This window comes from Heterocephalus glaber, unplaced genomic scaffold (assembly GCF_053883595.1).
Source record: "Heterocephalus glaber isolate CG9 unplaced genomic scaffold, H.glaber_assembly_v1.0 deba00001481, whole genome shotgun sequence".
Lineage (NCBI taxonomy): Eukaryota > Metazoa > Chordata > Mammalia > Rodentia > Bathyergidae > Heterocephalus > Heterocephalus glaber.
Window position 1 is genome coordinate 20,052,539 of NW_028258317.1, and position 24,261 is coordinate 20,076,799.

Here is a 24,261-nt window from a genome sequence, read left to right on the forward strand (position 1 = left end):
TGCTGTACAGAAATATTTTAATTTGATGTAGCCCCACTGGTTGGTTCTTGCTGCTATTTCCTGGGCTGTTGGAGTCCTATTTAAGAAGTCTTTGTGCCTATGGTTTTGTGTTTCACTTGTTTTTTTTTTTTTTTAGCAATTTCAAAGTTTCAGCTCTTATACCTAAGCCTCTGATCCATTTTGAATTGATATTTGTGCAAGGTGAGACATAAGGATCTAGTCTCAACCTTTGATAAATAGGTATCTAGTTTTCCCAGCACTGTTTGTTAAAGAGGTTGTTTTTTCCAATGTACATTTTTGGCCTCTTTTTCAGAATCTCTATGTCTTTGCTGAATTGCTTCTTCAAATCCTGCATTGTCTTCCTTATTTGTATCCTCTTTAAAGTTATTGATCATTTTAAAAATAAATTATTTATGATAACTTTTAAATTATTTTTCTAGAATTTCATCCATTTAGATATATTTGCATCTCATTATCATTATCATTACCTATGGGCCTGTGAAGAGTTATTGCCTAGTTTTGTCATAGCTTGTATGCTAAGATTTGTACATCTGCTGAGATGGCTCTCTCCTCCATTTCTATATGACGTTCATCTTAGCAAGCAGCTTGCCTTCCTTCCTTCCTTCCTTCCTTCTTTCCTTCCTTCCTTCCTTCCTTCTTTTTTCATTAAGTTTATTGGTATATTTTAGGTATAAAATACAGTTACATTCATCATTGGGAACTTATACCTTTACATGATGTATCTTGGTTCTTATTTTTTCCCCAATCTCCTGCCCTTCCTTCACCCCCTCCACCCTTCCCTATTTACAAAGACTTTGTTTCCACTTTTTCCTTTTCTCACATTTTTTCTTTTCCCTTCTTTCCTTTCCCCTTACCCCTTCCACTTCCCCTACTCCTTTAGACCTTTTCTTCCTATTTCACAATATCAATTATACATTTTGAACCTTATTTACACTTTTAGTTTCTCACACCAGAGAATCCTATTTATTTCATTTAAGAGTAGGGCCTCAATGTGTAACCATTAGCTATAAATGTCTCTAGTTTCTCATTCTTTATGGCTGAATAGTACTCCATTTTATAAAAAAACCACATCTTCTTTATCCAGTCTCCAGTTGATGGGCAATTGGGCTGTTTCCAAGCTTTAGCTATCACAAACTGTGCTGATAAGCAGCTTTCTTTCAAGGGCTTGATCCCCGAAGCTGCTCAGAGCAGTAATGATGATAACCCAAGGACAAGCCAGTTATTGAAATACAGTAAAAAAAATTTGTAAGAGCAACAACTATACCATCATTAACAACAGGAAAGAAAGCAATAATAATAGCATAAAGTAAAAACTGAAAATTAATAAAATTTAAAAGCAATTATAGTAAAAATGGAGGGGGCAAGAAAAGGAAAAAAAGAGAGAAACAAAACTTAAAAACAGAAAAGAGTAGATGAGAAAGAGGAGAAAAAAGGTAAAAATCAAATTAAACAGTGGAAAGCATATACAATTCAATAAAAGTAACCAAAATAAAACAAAAAATAAGCAAGGCAAAGAAAAGAACAAAAAGAAAAAAGGAGAAAGACAAAATGGAAAATTAGTAAAAGAAAAAGAGAAGCAAATCCAAAATTTTTTCCACACTGAAGTGTTTGCATGGGTAAAGCTTCTTTCCAAGACCTGAATTTCTGTAATCCACCAGGCAAAGGGGAAGAATAGTGAGTTGCAGCAGTAGCCTGTTTGGTTTCCACACCCATTTCACAGCCTGTTGCTATGAGAATGCTGAGCCCTACCCTACCTTTCCTGCTGCCCAGGACTAGTGAATGGCTTATTGTCTGCCTCAATGCTGTATCCATTGAAGACAGTGTTAGTGTTTATTTCCTTTTGTACATCCTGAGCCACTGCTGTGCCTAACTAGCTTTGTGGGATGAGGGCTAGTGAAGGGCCTTAGTTCCAAGGGATGCCCAGCCCCACCCCATCCATGAACCCAGGCATAGTAGCAAACATCTGAGCAGAGGTGTACCCATGAATACATTGGAAGGTAGAAAAAGGAAACAGATCCCTGAATTTTGTACTGGATGGTTCAGTAAGGGGAATTAAATTACCCACCGGGGGCTCAAATCTGTTGTTTTCAAACTCAGCCCCCTCAGAAAGCCTCGTGCTACAAGCCTCACTCCTCACAACAGAGGGCAGTGATGCTGGCTGCTGTGCCCTCCACATCCTGAGCACCACACAGTGCAGTTTAAACTCCTCAGGCCATCTGTGACTAACTCTCCCCCTTTCCTGACTCTCTCCTGTGGTTGATCTTGTGCTTAGCACCGCAGCAGGGTAACCTCAGAGACTAAAAGTATGGTTATTGGCAACTTCTGGTCCTCAGAATAGCTTAGTCTCAGATACTAAGTCTCTCTTCAAAATGGCTCCTGGTTATAATACTGTGAAATATGGAGAGCTGCAGTGAATTTCTTCTTCAGACCTACTCTGCAAAGTGAGAGGACTCACTTTTAGAATAAAACCCCACACTGGATTTACAGCTTGCAATATTAGTAGATCTTTCTTGCTGTGAGTGTTACCAGTCTGTTGTTTATTACTGGGACTACCTGCCCTCTCTGGGCTTACCTTATACTTGCATAGTCAGGTACCCTTCCGTCAACTCCAGGAAACCAGGGTTGGTATGGTATATTGCTTTGTTTTTCTCTCTACATTGCTTTTCTGTTTCTTCATGGTGTCTAGCTTTCTTATTACTTCTTACTCTTCTTTTCTTTCTCCTGCAGCTCTTCTTCTCTTTCTCCTTATGGAAAAGTTCTTTTTTAGTTGTCTCAATTCTAGTTCACGTGAGGCTGTAAACTGCTATCTGAACTACTCTGCCATCTTCACTCTCTACCTCAAATGCTCTTCAAATTCCTTTTGTATACATAGTAATTTTCATTTTACTTGTTTGTTCTGCCAAATAATTAATCACCAGTAGTTGTTTTCTTTGCTTTTTTGAAACTTGGCAAGAGGGAGAGGAAGGAACAGTTTTGCTTACTTTCAGAATCCGTTTTCCAAAATAAAGTAGAATAATGAATTAGCTAGTATATGAACCAGGGAATAATGAGTCCAGCCAGGGAGTACACTTGTTTGTTAGTTCACTTCTTGGCCAGTGAAGAACCTAGAAGCAGAAACTTTGAGACCATAACAAGTGGCAAATTAACTTACCAGATTTGGGATAAAAGAAGAAATAGAAACATCTTCTAGATCTACTAAAATTATCTGGAATAGATACTTCAGAGCCAAGATTGACAGAAAAAGATCAGAAAAGGGGAGAAACATAATTGACATCCTCTTTTTTTTTTTTTGGTTCTGGGGATTGAACTCGGGACCTTGTGCTTGTAAGGCCAGCGTCAGAACCACTGAGCTAAATCCCCAGCCCTACATCCTCTTGTCTCAAAAAGAGAAGGATGGTCCAATAGTCAGAGTTCAACAGGACCAAACAGTGACACCACTCTAGTGATTTAAGAGCCAGAGAGATCTAACCTTAACTCTCAACCATATCATTGCTCACTGTCTAAACTTGGGCAAGTTATTTAAACTTTTCTGAATTTCAGCTTTCTTGTTCATTGCAAGGAGACAAACATAGGCTTATTCTCAGGACTAACAAGCAAATATTAATAAAATATTCAGAAAAGTATAGTTTCAATAAAATAGTAGCTGCAAATATATCTATCTGTCAAGTTCTGTGCTGGTCATTTTGCATATATAGTTTATTTTAATAAATACCACCTTCCATGAGGTAAATATATTTAACAGATAAAAAAATAAGGTTCTGGAACTGAGATAGGAAAATTATGGCCTGCAGATCAAATCTAGTCCACTGCCTGGTTTAATAGATACAATTTTACTGGAACATAGCCAAGGCCCTTCCTTTCTGTATCGCCTGTGGCTGCTTTCACACTACAAAGACAGGGTTGAGATGCAGCAAAGGGTACCAATGTTATGCAAAGCCTAAAATATTTACTTCCTTTGCCAGCCTCTGCCCTGGAAAAATCAACAACTGCTTGAAGCTACATGGTTGTCCTTTCTTTGGATATTTTAATCTATTTAATCAAAAAAGGGGACTTGTTAGCAATGAAAACAAAGAAAAAAGAATTACAAAGACAAATTATAATGCATATTATGTGGGTAGAGAAATATACAATTTTAAAAGAATGTGAAAATGAAAAAGTCTATAAATTTAAAAGCATTCTATAGGGATCATGTTAGCTGAAAGTTGTTACACTTTGAAGGAAAAGGAAGGGGTTTTGTTTAGGAAGTTGGGAAGTTGCTGTGTAATTTCTTGTTATAAATGAAAATGAACTCATGGTTTAAAAAGTGTAACCTAAAAAATCTAAACTAGATTCTGAAGTTGAGGCTCGAGACTGCTATCTTTGGCAGGAGAGATCCAGGTGTCACATGGAAAGAAATAATGAATGTTAATATTTTAATCACATAGAGGGAGTAATTAATTAGGATTTTTTTCTTAAAATAATTGTATCTTTGAACTGAAACTGGTATATATGAAACAACATATCCATGCTTAAAATAAATGTGCATAACAAATGAAAGAAAATATAGGTATCTACAACGTGGTAAGAAAACAACAGTGGTATTATGCAATTTAGATTTTATTTCACTTAAATTATATATTAATATTTCCTTAAATTTGATAGTTGGGTAAAAAAATCAAAATCAAAATATTCTTTTTATGAAAAGCACAACAAGAATACTGATGAAAATTGTGAAGCAGTAAAGATAGACAAATATATGTAAGTTAAAGATAATTAAATGGAAAAAATAAAATCTTTTGCTTGGAAAATGTTACACTGAAAACATAAATCTAGTGAACATTTACACATCAACTAAAGTAATCTGGAGAATTGCTATGCAAAATCACATTAAAAATCTCTTTTTTTCCAGATTTTATTTTTTATTACTACATGTTTGCAATGCATATATGATTACATTCCTTGTGTGGGGTTGGTACAAGTGCGTAACACATTTTAATTCCTTTTTTATCCCCTTCCTCTACCAGCCCTCTTCTGTTATTCCATCTCTTGATCCACTTCCTATTTGAAAATGTTCTCTCTCTTTCTACTTACTATTATCTTTTATTTTGCTCTTTATTCATTTTGGGTTTCTCATATAGGAGAAATGATGTGACATTTAGTCTGTGTGTCTGATTTATCTGTTACCATTATGAAAAGTGACTGAAGTTTATCCTTCTTTATGACAGAGTAGTACTCCACTGTGTGTAAATACCACATTTTCTTTATCCATTACAGACTTATAACCTGTTTCTAAGATTTAACTATTATGAGTTATGCAGCTATAAACATGAATATACATGTATTTCTGCAATATGGTGTCTTTAACTCTGCTGGGAAGATACCTAGAAGGGGAATAGCTGGGTCTAATGAAGTTTCTATTTTTAGATATTTGTGGAATTTCCTCACTGATTTCCATAGCACTTGTACTAGTTTACATTCTCACTGACAATGTAGAAGGGTTCCTTTTCCCCTGTAGCCTGGCCATCATTTGTTATTATTTTGATTTCTTGATGATGACCCTTCTTTCTGGGGTAAGATGGAATCTAAATATTGTTTTAATTGCATTTCTCTAATGGCCAATGATGTCGAGAATGGTTCTTCATGTGTTTATTGGACATTTGCATTTCTTCTTCTGAGACCTGTCTTTTCATTTCACATGATCAGTTGTTTACTGGATCTTTTGTTTTGAGGGATGGGTCTAATATTTTGAGTTCTTTATATATTTTAGATATTAGTTCTCCAACTGTGGAACAGTTAGTAAACTTTTGCTCATTCTGTAGGCTGTCTCTTCACTATTTTGGTTGTTTCCTTTGATATGCAGAAGCTTTTTAGTTTGATAGGATCTCATTTATTGATGCCTGGTACTATTTCCTTTAAAACTGGGGTGCTGTTCAGAAAGCCCTTGTGTATCCCTATGACCTCAAGAGTTTTCCCTATTTTATCTTCCAGTAGATTATTTCTGTTTTAATATTTAGATCAATTTTGATGTTAGCTTAGTAATTGTGAGAGATATGGGTCTAGATTCCGTCTTTGCATGTTGATAGTTTTCTTGACACCATTTATTACAGAGGCTATCTTTCCTTCGTGTATGTTTTTGGCCCCTTTGTCAAATATCCACTAGTTAGTTGAATGTGCTTCGGGTTGTTTCTGCATCCATTATTCTGTTCCATTGATTCACACGTCTGTTTCTGTGCCAGTACTGTGCTGTTTCTGTAACTGTAGCTTTGTAGTACAACTTCAAATCTGGCATTGTGAGCCCTTCTGCTTTACCCTTGTTACCCAGGATTGCTTTAGGTTCCATATGAATTTTAGCATTGTTTCCTCTAGATCTGTGAGAAATGCTATTGGTAATTTGATTGGGATTGCATTAAATCTATATTTCAGTTTTGGAAATATAATCATTTTGATGATATTTGTTCTGCCTATCGAAGAATAGGAGATTATCATTCCATTTTTTAATGTGTTCTTCAATCGCCTTTTTCAGAATGATGTAATTTTCATTGTTGAGGTCTTTCACTTCTTCAGTTAGGTTAATTCCTGGGATTTGATTTTTCTTGATGTTATTATGATTGATATCTAGGAGTGCTATTGATTTTTGCTTGTTGACTTTGTATCCTGCTACATTTCTGAATTTGGTTACTGATTCCAGGAATGTTTTGGTGGAATATTTTTGGACCTTGTTAGTACAGGATTATGTCATCTGCAAATAATGATGCTTTGAATTCTTCCTTTCCTATACATATCCCTTTTATTTATTTCTCTTTTCTGATTACTCTGGCTAATATTTCTTTTTTTATATTAAATTCTTTTATTGGTACATTGTAGGTATACAACACTATTACATTTCTCATTGGGAATTGTACCTTTACATAATGCATCTTGGTTCTTATTTTTTCCCCATGCCTAGCCCTCCCTTCACCCCCCTCCACCCTTCCCTATTTACAAAGACTTTATTTCCATTTTTTCCATTTCTCAGCATTGTTCCTTTCCCTTCTTTCCTTTCCCCTGCCCCTCCCACTACCCCTACCTCTTTGGACCTTTTCTTCCTATTTTATATTATTGATTATTCATTCTAATCATTGGTACATTTTAGGTATACAATAGAATGACATTCATCATTGGAAATTTGCACCTTTACATAGTCTCTCTTGGTTCTTATTTTTCACCCTTGCCCAGCCCTCCCTTCAACCCCTCCAGTCCTCCCTATTTACAAAGATTTTGTTCCTATTTTTCCATTTTCTCATATTAATCCCATTCCCTTCTAGCCTTTCCCCTAGCCCTCCCACTTCCTTCCCCTTTGCCCCTTTTCTTCCTATTTCACATTACCTATTAAACATTTAGTCCTTATTTACACTTTCAGTTTCTCACACCAGAGAAACTATTCGGTATTTATTCATGTCTGTCCTATTTATTTCACTTAAGAGTATCACCTCAATGTGCATCCACTTAGCTATAAATGTCTCTAATTTCTCATTTTTTATGGCTGAGTAGTACTCCATTTTATTTAAAAAATCACATTTTCTTTATCCAGTCTCCAGTTGATGGGCATTTGGGCTGTTTCCAAGTTTTAGCTATTACAAACTGTGCTGCTATGAATATGGGTGCACATATATCACTGTGGTATGATTCTTTTAATTCTTTGGGTAAGATCCCTAGCAGCAGAAGAGTGGGGTCAAATGGGATATCCAGTCCTGGTTCTTTGAGGTATCTCCATACTGATTTTCACAGTGATTGCACCAGTCTACACTCCCACCAGCAGTGGAGCAGGGTTCCTCTTTCCCCACAGCCCCACCAGCATTTGTGATTGGTTGATTTCATGATAGCAGCCATTCTTTCTGGAGTGAAGTGGAATCTCAGGGTTGTTTTCATTTGCATCTCTCAAATGACCAGTGATGTTGAACATAGTTTCATGTATTTATTTGCTATTTCTACTTCTTTGTCTGAGAAATGTCTGTTCATTTCAGATGCCCATTTTTGGATTGGGTCTGTAAATTTGGGAAGTTTGATCTTTTAAGTTCTTTATAGATTTGAGATAGTAGACCTTTGTCTGATGAAGAGCAAGTGAAGATTTTTTCCCACATTGTGGGTTGTCTCTTCACACTATTGGTGGTTTCTCTTGCTGTGCAGAAGCCTTTTAATAAGAAGAGATCCCACTTGTTGATTGTTTGTGCTAGTTCATGGGCAACTGAGGTTTTGTTCACAAAATCTTTTCGTACCCCAATGTCTTCAAGGGTTCTACCTAACCTCTGTTCCAACTGGTTCAGAGTTTCTATTTTAATATTTAGATCTTTAATCCATTTTGATTTTAGTTTAGTGCATGGTAAGAGATATAGGTCTAGTTTTAATCTTTGGCAAGTTGAAGCCCAATTTTCCCAGCACCATTTATTAAAGAGGCTATCTTGCCTCCAGTGAGGGTGTTTGGCTCCTTTGTCGAAGATGAGATGGCTGAGTGTGTCTGGCGTTGTTTCTGCATGTTCTAATCTGTTCCACTGGTCCTCAGGTCTGTTTCTTTGCCAGTACCATGCTGTTTTTATCACAGTAGCTTTGTAGTAGAGTTGCAGGTTGGGGATTGTGATACCCCCTGCCATGTCTCTGTTACCTAGAATTGCTTTTGCTATTCTGGTCACTTCTTGTTCCAAATGAATTTTGGGATTGTTTTCTCGAGGTCTATGAAGTATGCTGCTGGGATCTCAATTGGAATTGCATTAAATCTATATAGCAGTTTTGGAAGTATGTCCATTTTCACTCTATTAATCCTTCCTACCCAGGAACAGGGGATGTCTGTCCATTTTCTGATATCATCTTCAATCTCTCTTTTCAGAGTGCCATAGTTTTCAGAGAAGAGGTCTTTGATTTCTTTCATTAGGAGGATTCCTAGGTATTTCAGTTTTTTGGATGCTATTGTGAAAGGAATTATTTGCCCTATTTCTCTCTCAGTGAGTCTGTCATTGGTGTAGAGGAAAGCTATTGATTTTTGTGTGCTGACCTTGTAATCAGCTACTTGACTGAATTTGGTTATTAAGTCTAGGAGACTTTTGGTGGAGTTCTTGGGGTCTTCTATATAGAGTATCATGTCATCTGCAAATAATGACAATTTGACCTCTTCATTACCTATCTTTATTCCTTTGATTTCTTTCTCTTGTCTAATTGCTGTGGCTAATGTTTCCAGAACTATATTGAACAAATTGGTGATAGTGGACATCCTTGTCTTGTTCCTGATAATAGTGTGAAAGATTTCAGTTTTTGACCATTTAGTATGTTATTGACTATTGGTTTTTCACAGATGGCTTCTATCAGTTTGAGGTAGCGACCATCTATTCCAATTTTTTGTAGGGTTTTTATCATAAATGCATGTTGGATTTTGTCAAATGCTTTTTCTGCATCTATGGAGATAATCATATGGGTTTTGTCCTTGGCTCTATTGATATAGTGTATCACACTGATTGATTTGAGTATGTTGAACCATCCCTGCATCCCTGGGATGAATCCCACTTGATCAGGGTGTATGATCTTCTTGATGATCTTCTGCATTCTGTTTGCCATTATCTTATTAAGGATTTTTGCATCTATGTTCGTTAGTGAGATTGGCCTATAGTTCTCTTTTTCACTTGAGTCTTTCTCTGCTTTGGGGATCAAGGTGATGCTTGCTTCCAGGAATGCATTTGGGAGTATTGCTTCCCTTTCAATTTCATTGAAGAGTTTAAACAGTAGTGGCAGCAGTTCCTCTCTAAATGTCTTGTAGAATTCAGCAGTGAAGCTATCAGGGCCCGGGCTTTTCTTAGTTGATAAGTTTTTAATTACATTTTCACTTTCATTGGTTGATATTGGGTTGTTTAGTATTTTTATGTTTTCTTCGTTCAACTTTGGTAATTCATATGTATCTAGGAATCTGTCCATTTCTTCTGTGTTGTCCATCTTATTGGCGTATAGGTTCTGGAAGTAGGTATTGATGATCCTCTGGATTTCTCCTGGGTCTGTTGTAATTTCACCCTTTTCATTCCTAATTTCCTGGATTTGGGCCTCTTCTTTCCTTTTTCTGACAAGATTGGTTAAGGGTTTGTCAATTTTGTTGATTCTTTCAAAGAACCAACTCTTGGCTTCATTGATTTTTTGTATCGTTCTCTTAGTCTCCATTGCATTGATTTCTCCTCTGATCTTTGTAATTTCCTCCCTTGTATGAACTTTGGGGTTGTCCTGCTCTTCTTTTTCTAGAAGCTTGAGGTGCAGCATCAGGTTGTTTAATTGGGCTCGTTCTGTTTTCCTAATATGCACATTCACTGCTATGAATTTCCCTCGTAAGACTGCTTTCATTGTGACCCATAGATTCTGATATGTTGTATTGTCATTGTCATTTAATTGAAGGAACTGTCTGATTTCTTCTTTAATTTCCTCTGTGACCCATTGGTTATTCAGAAGTGTGTTGTTCAATTTCCATGTGTTTATGAAAGTTTTTGAGTTTCTTTTGCTGTGCATCTCCAATTTCATCGCCCTATGGTCTGATAATATACAGGGGATAACTTCAATTCCTTTGCACTTACTTAAACATTTTCTATGTGTGACTATGTGGTCTATTTTTGGGAATGACCCATGTGCAGCTGAGAAGAATGTGTATTCTGATTTTGTGGGGTGGAAGACTCTGTAAACATCTGTGAAGTTCATTTGTTCAAGAGCTTGATTGAGTTCTAGAATTTCATTACTTATTTTTAGTCTAGTTGATCTATCTATTTGTGACAGTGGGGTGTTGAGGTCCCCCACTACAATTGTATTAGTGCATATATGACTTTTCATGTCCATTAGTATTTGTTTTATATAGTTGGGCACACTAGTGTTTGGTGCATAGATATTTATGATTGTCATCTCTTCCTCTTGGATTGTTCCCTTTACAAGGATGTAGTGTCCTTCTTTGTCTCTCTTAATCAGTGTTGGTTTGAAATCTACTTGATCTGCAAAGAGGATAGCTACTCCTGCTTTTTTTCGGGTTCCTGTTGCATGGAGTATTGTTTTCCATCCTTTAACTTTCAGTCTATGAGTTTCCTTTTGAATTAAGTGTGTTTCTTGTATGCAGCCTATTGTTGGATTTTGCTTCTTGACCCATTCTGCCAGTCTATTTCTTTTGATTGGTGAATTGAGACCATTAACATTGATGGTTATAACTGAAATGTATTGACTTGTCATTGACATGACTTTTTCTTTTTGTTGGATTCTCCCCCTTTACATTTAATTTCTTGTCATGCCAGATGGGTTCATTCTGCTTTGGTTCCTGGGGTTGTGATCCTCAATGTCTGCTCCTAGGGTATTGTGTAAAATTCTTTGGAGTGCTGGTTTGGTATTCATGAAGTTCCTAAGGTGCTCTTTGTCATGAAAGTATCTTATTTCTCCAACCATTTTGAAAGATAGTTTTGCAGGGCACATCATTCTGGGTTGGAGGCTGTTTTCTTTTAGGGCTTGGAATATGTCACTCCAAGCTCTTCTTGCCTTGATGGTTTGTGTTGAGAAGTCTGCTGTGATTCTGATGGGCTTTCCTTTTTATATGATTTGGTTCTTTTCTCTGACTGCTTGGAGAACTTCATTCTTCGGTTGTGTTTCTGTAATCTTAACAATTATATGCCTATGTGTAGAGTTTTTTTGATGAAGGCTATTTGGAGTCCTATATGCCTCACTTATGTGTATGTCAAGCTCTTTTCCCCTGCTTGGGAAGTTTTCTGCCATTATTTCTGTGAAGAGATTTTTTTATGTCATCGCACTCTCTCCTGTCTCTTCATTGACTCCAATCAGTCTTATGTTATTCTTCTTTGCATCATCTAGCAGCTGCTGGATTGATTTCTCATGTTCCCTTATAATTTTGAGGCAATTTTTCTTTTCCTGGTCACTAATTGCAATCTTATCTTCTATATCTGAAATTCTGTCCTCACATTGGCTCATTCTGTTGTGTAGACTTTCAATGGAGTTTTTCATGTCCTGGAAATCTATTTGCATCTGTTTTATGGATTCCATTTGTTTCTTATGTTGGGATTCCATCATGTTCCTGAGCTGCTCTCTAGATTTATTAATCATGTCTTGCACTAGGGGCACAATTTCTCCTGTTATCTGAGAAATTATTTCTGATTTCATTTTTTCCAGATCCCCTTTTGTTGCCAGTTCAGTGGGTCCAGGTGGCTGAGTATCAGAGTGTTCCATCTCATTTCCCTTTGGGGCTGCTGTAGGTGATCTGGAAGTCTGGTTTTGAGACTTATTTACATGTTTTCTCATTTTGACTGGGGCGGAGGGCTGTTGGTGCCTGCACGGATTACCTCCTCTGAGCTGGAAGAGGTGGCACAGGGGCCAGGAGCAGCAGTAGGGATGGTGACCCAAAAGCCCTTTCCTGTGGGCTGGGGGCAGTGGGAGGGATGGTGCCTGGGAAGCCCCTTCCTCTGGACCAGGAGCAGTAGGATGGCAGCTCAGAAGCCCCTACCTCTTGGCCGGGAGTGATGGGAGAGATGGTGGCCCGGGAGCCCCTTCCTCTGGACCAGGAAAAGTGGGACAGAAGGTGGCCCAAAAGCCCTTTCCTCTGGGCTGTGAGCAGCAGGAGGGATGGTGACCGTGAAGCCCCTTCCTCTGGACCAGGAGCAGTGGGACGGCAGCTCAGAAGCCCCTACCTCTGGGCTGGGAGCAGCGGGACTCAGTACCTTGGTCTGGTGGTCTGGTGTCCTCTGCATCTTTGTAATGTGGAACCAGGTGGCTGCCTGTCTGCAGCGGGGTGATTCGGCGTCTTCTGCGCAACTCGGGACCTTGGTAGGGAGTGCATAGACCTGCCTGTCTGCAGCGGGGTGATTTGGCATCTTTCATGTGTCTCAGGACCCCTGTAGGGCGTGCACAGACCTGCCTGTCTGCAGCGGGCTGATTCGGCGACTCTGACTAATATTTCAAGGACTATGTTGAACAAGAGTGGTAATAATGGACATCAGTGTCTTTTTCCTGATTTTAGAGGCAAAGGTTTTATGTTGTCCTCATTTAATATGATATTGACTATAGGTTTGTCATAAATGGCTTTTATTAAATTAAGGTAACGTCCCTTTATATCTATTTTATTCCGTGTTTTTCTCATGAAAAGATGTTGGATTTTGTCACACTTTTTTTTCTGTGTATAATGAGATGATTATGGGCTTTTGTTCTTGCTTTTTTATGTGATGTATTCTATTTATTGATTTGCATATGTTGAATCATTCTTACATTCCTGGGATAAAACCTACTTGGTCATGATTTTTTTTTCCCTTTGTTTCTGGCGATCGAACTTGGGACCTTGTGCTTGTGAGGCAGGTGGTGGAACCACTGAGCTAAATCCCTGGCCCCTGTCATGATCTTTTTTTGATGATTTATTGTATTCTGCTTGTCAATATCATGTTGAGGATTTTCTCATCTATATTAATTGAAGAGATTGGTGTATAGTTCTCTTTTATTTTTAATAGTTCTCTTTTTTGATGGGATCCTCATTTGGTTTTTTGAATCAGGGTAATCTTAGTGTCCAAGAATGACTTTGGGAGTACTCTTTCCCTTTCAATTTCATTAAAGAGCTTGAGCAGGATTGATGTAGTCTTTCCTGAAGTTATGTAGTATTCTTCAGTGAATCCATCTAGACTTGGCCTTTCCTTAGTTGGTATTTTTTTTCCCCGTGTCTATTTCATTGCTTGTTGGCAGATTAGTCAGGGTTTTTATATTTTCTTGGTTCACTTTTGGTAATTCATATGTATCATGGAATCATCCATTTCTTTTGAATTCCCCAATTTATTAAAGCAAATATAAGTAGTTGTTAATAATCTCAATTTTTACAGTGTCCACTGTTATTTCACCATTTTCATTTTCTTTTTTTATATAAGTTTAGCTAATGGTTTGTCTATTTTATTTTATTTTATTTTTTAAGAATCAATTACTCAAGTCATTCGTCCTCTCTACTGGTGTTTTGGTCTCAATTTTATTGATTTCTGCTTTGATCTTTATAATTTCATTCCTTGTACTAGCTTTGGGTTTGGATTGTTCTTGTTTTTCTTTGACTTTGAGGTGCATTGTTTAGTTATTTTGGGGGCCCCCTCTGTTTTTGTGATGTGGGTATTCATAGCTATAAATTTCCCTCTTAGGCCTTTCACTGTGTCCCATAAGTTCTGGTTTAGTTCTGGGGACTGTCTTATTTCTTCCTTGATTTCTTCTGTAACTCATTAATTGTTTGAGTGTATTGTTTAATTTCTATGCATTTTAATGTTTGTGTTCTACTTTTCCATTGATCTTTATTTTCAGTGTTCTATGATGTGATACTATGCAGGGTATATTTTCAATTTATTTTCATTTACTTAAGCATGCTTTATTGGATAACATGTAGTCTGTTTTGGAGAAAGTTCCATGTACTGCTGAGAAGAATGTGTATTCTGCTGTTGGATAGAACACTCCTTAGATGTCTATTAAGTCCATTTGCTTCAAGTTTTTGTTTAACTCTGACATTTCTTTGATTTTTTTTTTGTCTAGTTGATCTATTTGTGATAGTGGAGTATTGAGGTCCTTCACTATAATTGTGTTTAGGTTTTCTGATCTTTTATGTCCACTAATACTTGTTTTAGGAAGTTGAGTGTGCCATTGTTTGGTGCATATGTTAATAATTATTATCTCCTTTTATCAAATTATTTCATTAAACAATGTGTAGAAACCTTCTTTGCCTCTTTTGATCAATTTTGACTTGAAATCCACTTTAATGTCATTATATTGTATACCTAAAATGTACCAATGATTAGAATGAATAATCAATAATGCAAAATAGGAAGAAAAGTTCCAAAGGGGTAGGGGTAGTGGGAGGGGCAGGGGAAAGGAAAGAAGGGAAAGGAAAAATGCTGAGAAATGGAAAAAATGGAAATAAAGTCTTTGTAAATAGGTAAGGGTGGAGGGTGTGAAGGGAGGGCTAGGAATGGGGAAAAAATAAGAACCAAGATGCATTATGTAAAGGTACAATTCCCAATGAGAAATGTAATAGTGTTGTATACCTACAATGTACCAATAAAAGAATTTAATAAAAAAAATAGGATAGCTATTCCTGTGATTTTTTTGGTTCCACATTGTATGGAATATTGTTTTCCATGCTTTCACTTTTATTTTATGAGTTTATTTTTGTGTTAAATGTGTTTTGTGTATACAGCACAGTGTTGGATTTTGTTTCTGAATTCATTCTGCCAATCTGTGTCTTTTGTTTGGGGAATTGAGACTATTCACATTGAGAGTTATTACTAAGTATTAACTTATTCCTGTCATTGCATTATTTTCCAATTGCTGATTCCCATTCTTTCTGCTCTAGTTAATACCTCACCCTACCTGGTGTATTCATTCTACAAGGCCTTTTATCATTGTTAGTTTCATTGTGTCTATCTAAGATATCCTTGAGAATTTTTTGGAGTGCTGGTTTAGTCATCATCAATTAATTCATGTGCTTTTTATCATTGAAATATTATATTTCTCCATCAATTTGAAAGATAGTTTTGCAGTATATATTGGTCTGAGTTGGAAATTTTTTCTTTTAGGGTTTGAAACACTATACTCCATGTTCTGCTGGCCTTTATGTTTCATGTTGATAAGTATGCTATAATTCTAATGATTTTACTTTTGTAAGTGATTAGTTGCTCTTCTCAAACAGCTTTTAAGATTCTGTTCTTGTGTTGAAATTCTGGGTTTTGTCCAAGGAATTCTGGTGATGTAGAGGTTTTGTTTTTTCTGATCATGGCTATTTGCAGTGCTATTTGCCTTACTTTATCTCTATGTTAAATTCTTTCTCCTTATTTGGAAAGTTTTCTGCTATTATTTCAGCAAACATTTTTATGCCACTGGTTCTTTCTTCTGATTTTTCACTAATTCCAATTAACTGTAGATTTGTCTTCTTAGTCTAGCAGTTGTTGAATCTAGTTTTCATGTTCTCTTATTGTTTTTAAGGTATCTCTTATTAACTGCTGACTGACAACAGCCTTGTCATTTAGTTCTGAGACTGTCCTCACATTGGTCATTTCTGCTGCCCATACTTTCAGTAGAATTTTTAATGTCCTGCATTTCTATTTGGTGCCTTTTCATTAACTCTATTTCTTTTCTATGTTGAGCATTCATGTTTTGCAATACTTTTTCTAGCAATCAGACTTTTTATTAGTGTCATCTATAGTCTTACTGATCTTTTCTACTTATTTGGGTTATAATTTATGTTATTATCTTCATTAAACTCACCAAGCACCTTATTGATTTTTTAAACCTCTGTTATTCTTTCAAATAATTCAACTGTGTGGCTTTTGACCTCCTCCCCCTTGATGCCTCATGAATTGGATTTGTGGGAATTGGAAGTTTTTGGAGGCATTTTGTTTCTGTGTCTTCTCATGTTTCTATTTTGTTTGTCTTTTGATGCTGAGGCTTGCAGCTGGATTATAGTGGAAGATCTTATTGCTAGAAAGGAGACTTCTTTAGTTAATGTCTGCTTTTCAGTAATGAATTCTGGATGTGGCCAACTATAGGCCTTTGCCTCTGCCCCAGAATCCCCCTACCTCCCTTTATCTGGGAAGGGATGAGAAAGTGTATTTGGCTCAGTACTGAGTTTTTCATGACTGGGCCATGGTATTGTTAATGACAGCAAAGCGATCCAAAAACTGGCATTGGAGAAAACCAATCAATAGCAACAACTATGTTATCTTGCCTCTAGTGATAAAATCAGCAACAATAATAGTGTCGAAAACAAACTGGATCTTGACCTAGGTTAAGACCAATAATGTGCCACCCTTAGCCATATGAGAGAGATCTATAATTATAGTATAAACACTAAGACAAACCAAATATTGACCTAGATTAAAGCTCTACTAAAGGAACACTTTACCTCTACTAACAATAGAACAGTATTCAGAAATAATAGCATAAAGTTAGCTAACTATTTAAATATTCATAAAGCTTAATGTTTATACTAGTAAAGGTAGAGTAGTTGAGGAGTGAGAGCATGAAAGAAGTAGAAGTTAAAAACTTTAGCAATGGAAGATGAGAGGGAGGTCATAAAAGTGAAATAAAGGATTCTATTAGAAAGTAAAAGGAAACTAATATTATTCAATGTCTTACAGAAAAGAACAAGCAAGAAGAATAAAAAAGAGTAAATCATATGAAAAAAATAAAAACTAAGGAAAAATTAAGAGAAGAGAACAAAACAAAAATAAAAAAGAGGAAGAAAAGAAAAAAGAAACAAAAACCTTCATACATTAAAATACCAGTAAGATAGAAAAAAGTGAATTCATAAAAAATCCCTTGTTTTTGAATGAGTTTCAGTGTTTGCTGTCTTGGATTACAGCAAGTCACAATTTTCTCTACCTATCTTTAGGGCCTGTGGGTTTGTGAGGTGACCTCCCTGTTCCAGAAGCCCCTCTGTCTAGTCACCCCAGACTGGGATAACCATCCAATCTGAGGTGTATCCTTGCTTGTCTATGTGGCAGATGGGAACAACAGTTCACCCTCTGATCTCTGATTGATGCAGGCCACAGGGTAGGGGTTTAAGCAGACAGTTGGATTTAATGTCAGTGTGCACTGGGCCTGTTTTTATTTGTCCTACAAGGGGGAGGGTCTGTGTCTTTATAGTCAGAGCTTAAACTTCTCAGGAAGTCTGTGTCTAACCTACTCCCTCTCCATGGTGGTCTCCTGTGTTTGTCTCTTACCCAGTCACTTTGGGAGGATAACGCTGGAATTTGGGAAGCTACTGGCAGGTACGCACTTTCTCCCTGTGGCTGCCAGCCTTTTGAGTGTACTTTTCCGCTCCAGGTGTGTCCTCCTCCAGGATCAGGTCAGTCAGTCCACACCTCTGCTGCCCTGTGCTAAGGGGAAACAAAATGTAGAGCTGGCTAGGTGGCAGCTTGCTTTCTAATTTAGAATGTAGTTTTGTGTGTTATATATGGGCATAGTTAATTTAAATATATATGTCTAATTATTCATAACAGTAACAGCAAAATATACAGAGAATTTTATGAATAAAACACACTCTGATTCAACAGTGAATGTTTTCTCATCTGGAGACATAACTGAATTAGAATATATTAGCGAATTAATTGGTCTCAGAATTTTGATTTTGCAATAAAAATGGTGAGTGTTTCTAGTTCATTCTGATGACTGCCTCAGTAACCTTCAGTGCAGCTCCTTTCTATTTCTCACAAAATATCCAAAGACAAAAAAGATGAATGCCCCAAACCACAAATTAAAACACAACTCTCAGGCACCCTAACACTGTAATCTTGAGGGTTGATAAGGGTGAGCATTAGAAAAACAATTCTAAATATGTAAAATAGAATCTACCAGCTTCAATTTATGGGAAAATAAAGAATGTCTAAAAATATAGGCAGGGAAATACTTGTGCTTTCAAATGCTCTCCTCCTGATCCAAAAAACTAGGAATTCTTTCAATCAAAATGCCATATAACTGTTCTCTGTCCTGCAAGTGCTAAACTTATGGCGCCTATGACCTGCTTCTATTTTTCTGTGTTCAGGATGAGATCCCAGATCCCAGAAAACATCCAGACCATGATATTAGTGAGAATCCAGGAATTAGTGGAAATAGAGAATCCTGATAACTATTTCCATGTGTACAATACTATAATCACTAACTTTGGTAAAGTTCAGAAAGCAATGTCCTTTTATCCACAAAGAACATTTCTTTGTAAATAAAAAGTCTTACAGATACCACCAAAAGTCTTTCTAAATTAGTAAGTAAATTTACCTATGTCACTGGACATGAAATGAATACATAGAATCAACTGTATTTTCATGTACTATCAATTAATAATTAAAAATAAAATTTGCAAATGCTGTTTATAAGATAAATTTTAACAAAAGCTATGCAGGTAATCTACTTTGAAAAATAAGAACATTATTGAGAGAAATAAAAGAAGACTAAATGGAGTGAAAGTTATACCATGTTAATGAGTGGGAAGATTCAATATTATTAGTATATGAATTCTACCTAAGTTGGTCCATAGATTCAATCTAATCCCAATCAAAATACTGTGAAGCTTTTTGTCAAAACTGACAAGCCAATGCTAAAACTTCTCTGGAATATCCAGAGAAAAAATAATTTTATTAACTTTTACTAAAATTCTGTAGTTATCATGTAGCAATATTGTGGATAACTCTACAGAAATTCATAAGAAAATAGCATACAGCCAAAATATGTAAGGTTGCTCTTGGGACTAGATGGAACATACCAAAAAACGTTAGAAGAGAATGGAAGACATGAGAAATTATTTTATGAAGTGAGAGAATGACAAAGCATCATATAGCAAAATATTTGTTTTTAAAATGTTACTATAATAAACTTGAAGATATAAAATGAACCTAATGAATTTAGATCTTGTTCAAGGAGCTGACTAAACACATCAACAGGTCTTCTAGCTTCATTTGGTTGGGTACTGAAAGAGACAAAATAGCTCAGAAAATAGGACCATACATAAACATGAACAAAACTTTGAAAGTTCAAAAGTTGTAGGAATTGCTGAGTTGGAAAGTATAGCTATTTATTACCTACATTCAGCATTTCTATGTATACTCATGCTTCCTGCTTTATTTTTTTTCATAATCTTCCCTTCTTTTGTGACATGACACTTAAACATATATTTATTGGAATTGTGCAGTATTGCCAAAATTTTAGTCATTAAAAGTAACAGAGTTGAAGTATATTCATTGACATGAAAGAAGCTGACAGTAAATTAATTGAAACAAAAATAAATACAAAAAGTTAATTTGCTGATTTTTCTATGAATAAAATATATTTTGTAGAAGATATTAACAGATGTCATACACAATAGCATTTCAGTGGTAAGCTTCTGGTTAGTTGGAGCTTCTAGATAGCAAATGGAGGCATTCTTTTGTTCATTTGCATTTTCTAATTTTTAGAGGAATTGTTTTTTTTTTTTTATAGTACCGGGGATCAAACTCAGGACTTGCACTTGCAAGGCAGGCAGCAGAACCACTGAGCTAAATCCTTGGCCCATTGCATTTTCTAATTTTTAAATATAAACATGCATCCTAGGGCAGAGAAGCTCAGCCGGTCCCAGTACCCGGAAGGAAGCTCCCCCATCTCCATCCCAGGCTCCTAGGGCAGAGAAGCTCAGCCGGTCCCAGCACCCAAAAGGAAGCTCCCCCACTGCCATCCCAGGCTCCTAGGGCAGAGAAGGTGAACTGCGTGGGCGCCAGAAGCACCACCTCCCATAGAAATGAGAAAACACATAAACAAGCCTCAAAGATAGACTTCCAGATCACCTACAGCAACTCCAAAGGGAAACGAGATGGAACAATCAGATACTCAACCACCTGGACTCTCTGAACTGGCAACAAGAGGATCTGGGAAAAATGAAATCAGAAATAATTACTCAGATAACAACAAAGATTATGCTCATCGTGCAAGACATGATTAATAAATCTAGAGAGGACACAGATAAAAAAAATAGAGGATGTGAGGAACATGATGGACTCCCAACATAGGAAACAAATGGAATCCATAAAAGAGATACAAACAGATTTCCAAGAGATTAAAAACTCCATTGAAAGTCTGCACAGAAGAATGAACCAATGTGAGGATAGAATTTCACATATAGAAGATAAGATTGCAATTAGTGAGGAGGAAAAGAAAAATTGCTTTAAAATTGTAAGGGAACATGAGAAATCAATCCAGCAGCTGCTAGACAATGCAAAGAAGAATGACATAAGACTGACTGGAGTCAATGAAGAAAGAGGAGAGAGTGCAGATGGCATAAAAAACTCCTCACAGAAGTGATGGCAGAAAACTTCCCAAGCAGGGGAAAAGAACTTGATATGCAGATAAGTGAGGCATATAGGACTCCAGCTAGCCTTAATCAAAAGAAGTCTACACATAGGCATATAATAGTTAGGATTCCAGAAATCCAACAGAAGAACAAAATTCTACAAGCAGTGAGAGGAAAGAAACAAATCACATACAAAGGAAAGCCCATCAGAATCACAGCAGACTTCTCAATGCAAACCCTCAAGGCAAGATGAGCTTGGAGTGATGTATTTCAAGCCCTAAAGGAAAACAGCCTCCAACACGGATTGATGTACCCTGCAAAACTATCTTTCAAAATTGATGGAGAAATAAGATACTTGCATGATAAAGAGCACCTCAGGAACTTCATGAATACCAAAGCGGCACTCTAAAAAATTTTAGACAATATCCTAGGAAAAGACAATGAGGATCACAACCCCAGGAAACCCAGCAGAATGAATCCATTGGGTGTGACAAATTAAATGCAAAGGGGGAGAATAAAGAGACAAGGCTTTTAAAACTTTTGACTTCATCTCCCTAATGAGTGTATAATTCAATCTTATTATTGTATTGATTAGTATTTTTCTGATTCTAGAGTTGCACAGCATTCCTTGTGCTATACTGGCTATTTATCATCTTCTTATGTCTACATTTTAATTGGGTTGTCTATTAATGAGCTCTAAGAATTCTTTATATATTCTGGTCATAGGTTATATGCATTGTAAATATGGTCTGTTTAAGGACTACTCTTCATTTTAATGATGTCATTTAAAGTTCTAAATTTTGATGGAATCTCACTTATCAATTTTTTCTTTTATACATCAGGTCTTTTGTATCCTAGGTAGTTTTTGCCTACCCTGAATTCATAAATATTTTCCCTTATGATTTCTTCTTAAAGTTTTATACTTTTAGACTTTCTTATCTAGGTTCATAGATCCCTTCAAGTTATTTTCATGTATGGAAAAAAAGGGTTGAGGTTAATTTTTTATATAGGGATACCAGGTGTTCTAGTGCTGTTTGCTGAAAACATTATCTCTTCCTTGGCTCTTGAATTGAGTTTATATTCTATAAAATGCTAATGTTAGATAATCTTTCAAAACCCAATGGACCATATATGTGTGGTTCTATTTCTAGATTCTGCTTTATTCCAATGATCTATATGTCTTTCTTTACACCAACACTGCCTTGATTACTGTAGCTTTAGAAGAAGTCTTAAAATTAGGTACTAAATGTCTTCCAATACTTTTTTTTTTTTAAACTTTTCTAGGTCCTCTGTACTCCTACATAACTTTTAAATTTCAATGTCCAATTTTTCATTTATAGCAAGTATACACAGACCTGAATTTTTATATATACCTTGTGTTTTCTAATCCTGCTAAATTCAAGTACAAGTTCTAGGGGCTCCTAGAGATTTCTTAGTATTTTCTCTGTAGATGATCATTTCATCTACATATAAAGATTTTGCTTCTGCCATGCCAGTCCTATCCTAGTTGTGTCACTTTATTGCCAGACTATTTTGGTGGGGACTAGGTTTCAAAGTTTAATGGACAGATAAAGAGTAAGCATATCTGCTCTTGTTCCCCACCTTAAGGAGAAAGCATTGTATCTTCTCCATTTATATAAGGCATTCTCGCTGGAAGTATGGAGTACATGTCTTTAATCTGTTGAGAAGTTTCTGTTCTACTTCTAGTCTCCTGATAGCTTTTACCATGAACAGCTGTAGAATTTAGTCCAATACTTTTTCTCCAACTAGTGACAGAATCATATGGCTTTTTCCTTTCCTCTGTTTAAATGATGACTTTTGGGGGTGGATCTTCCAATGCTGAACCAACACTGCCATCCTATAACAAAATCTCTTTCTATATCCTTCCAGATCTGACTTCCAATATTTTGTTTTGTTAAACAAATTTCTATCTGTGTTCATACTTTTTTCTTCTATTCTCTTTATCCAGTTTTAGGATTAGCACAATGTTGAGTTCCTAAAATGAGGGGAGAAGTGTTCCTTCTTTTTTTTTTCTGCTTTAATTGTTTGATATAATTTATCAGTTAAAATGTTTATGAGCCTGCTGTTGTCATATAGGTAACTTTTCAAGCTAGGAATATACTTTCTTTAATAGGTGCTATTCAAATTTTATATTTCCTCCAGAGTTAGTTTCATTAATTTGTCTTCCAAGTTACTTCTTAGAAGTTGTCAAATTTATTTCAAAAAAGATTTTTGTAATATGCTTTCTATATCCTTTTAAATTCTGTAAAATCTGTGGTAATGTCTCCTTGATCTTGATATTGTAATTTAAAAAATGTATAACTGATATTATGTAACAGGAAGAAAAGGTCTAAAAGAGCAGGGGAATTGGGAGGGGTAGGGGAAGGGAAAAAAGGGAAAGGAAAAAATATGAGAAGAGGAAAAAAATGGAAATAAGGTCTTTGCAAATAGGGAAGGGTGGAGGGGGTGAAGGGAGGGCAAGGGAAGGGAAAAAAAATAAGAACCAAGATACTCATGTGATGGTACAAGATCCCAATGATGAATGTAACTGTATTTTATACCTAAAATATACCAATAAAGTTAATGGGGGAAAAATATAAACATGGTTTGGTTTTGTATTAAAAAATAAAGTTGGGTTTTGATTAAGAAAAAATTATTAGAATTGATATCATAAATAATGTCATGTTGTTTTTTATAGCCAAGATACATATTGAAAAAATAATCTTCTGTAAAAACAATACAAGAAAACGGGTATGTATTAATATGACTATAATTATAGATTGCCAACAGAGCCCATTAAATATAAAAAAAGTTTCTCATTAAAACACTGTGTTTTGAAGATAAGCACTGGGTAGTAATATTCCTACTCCCAAGACAAAGATGGTCAATGTCCAACTACATTTATTTTCATGTCTTAAGCCTCCAAATTGCCAATAACATATTGTTCTGAGATTATAATCAATAGAACAACTGTTAGCAGATAGACTGAACACTTGGTAACAACAAAAATTCCTTGCACACTATTTTAAATTTTATAGTTTATTATATAAATTTGAAAATTAGTGTCCAAAATACGAGAGTATATTTGCCTTAATAATGATGTTATAAAATGCATTGAGAATAAATCATCTTAAAATCTAAAAGGTATATATTTAAATTCTGAAATCCATGCTCATGAGTCAATGGCTGGGTTTTAATTAACCCAAAAGAATTGGTCCAGCCATCAAGTATCATTAAATTTACTTAAATAAACACACACAGACACCTGCACAACACACGTGCACATGGACACACACACACACACACGCACACACACACACACACACCAGTTGCCTCTAACCTTATAAGCTCAGGAATCCTTGGAGAAAAGCCTCTGTGGTCAAATTGTGGCATTTAGATTCTACTGAGACAATGTTCTAGTAAGTCAGCCTCAGTTATTTAGCTTCCACATT

General features: G+C 36.0%; 1 long non-coding RNA gene across 1 annotated transcript in view; it reads left to right on the forward strand.

Moving 5' to 3' along the window:
* Positions 1-24,261, forward strand: part of LOC147825862 (uncharacterized) — a 269,968-nt gene that overhangs the window by 215,168 nt on the left and 30,539 nt on the right. The gene's annotated exons all lie outside the window — the stretch shown is intronic.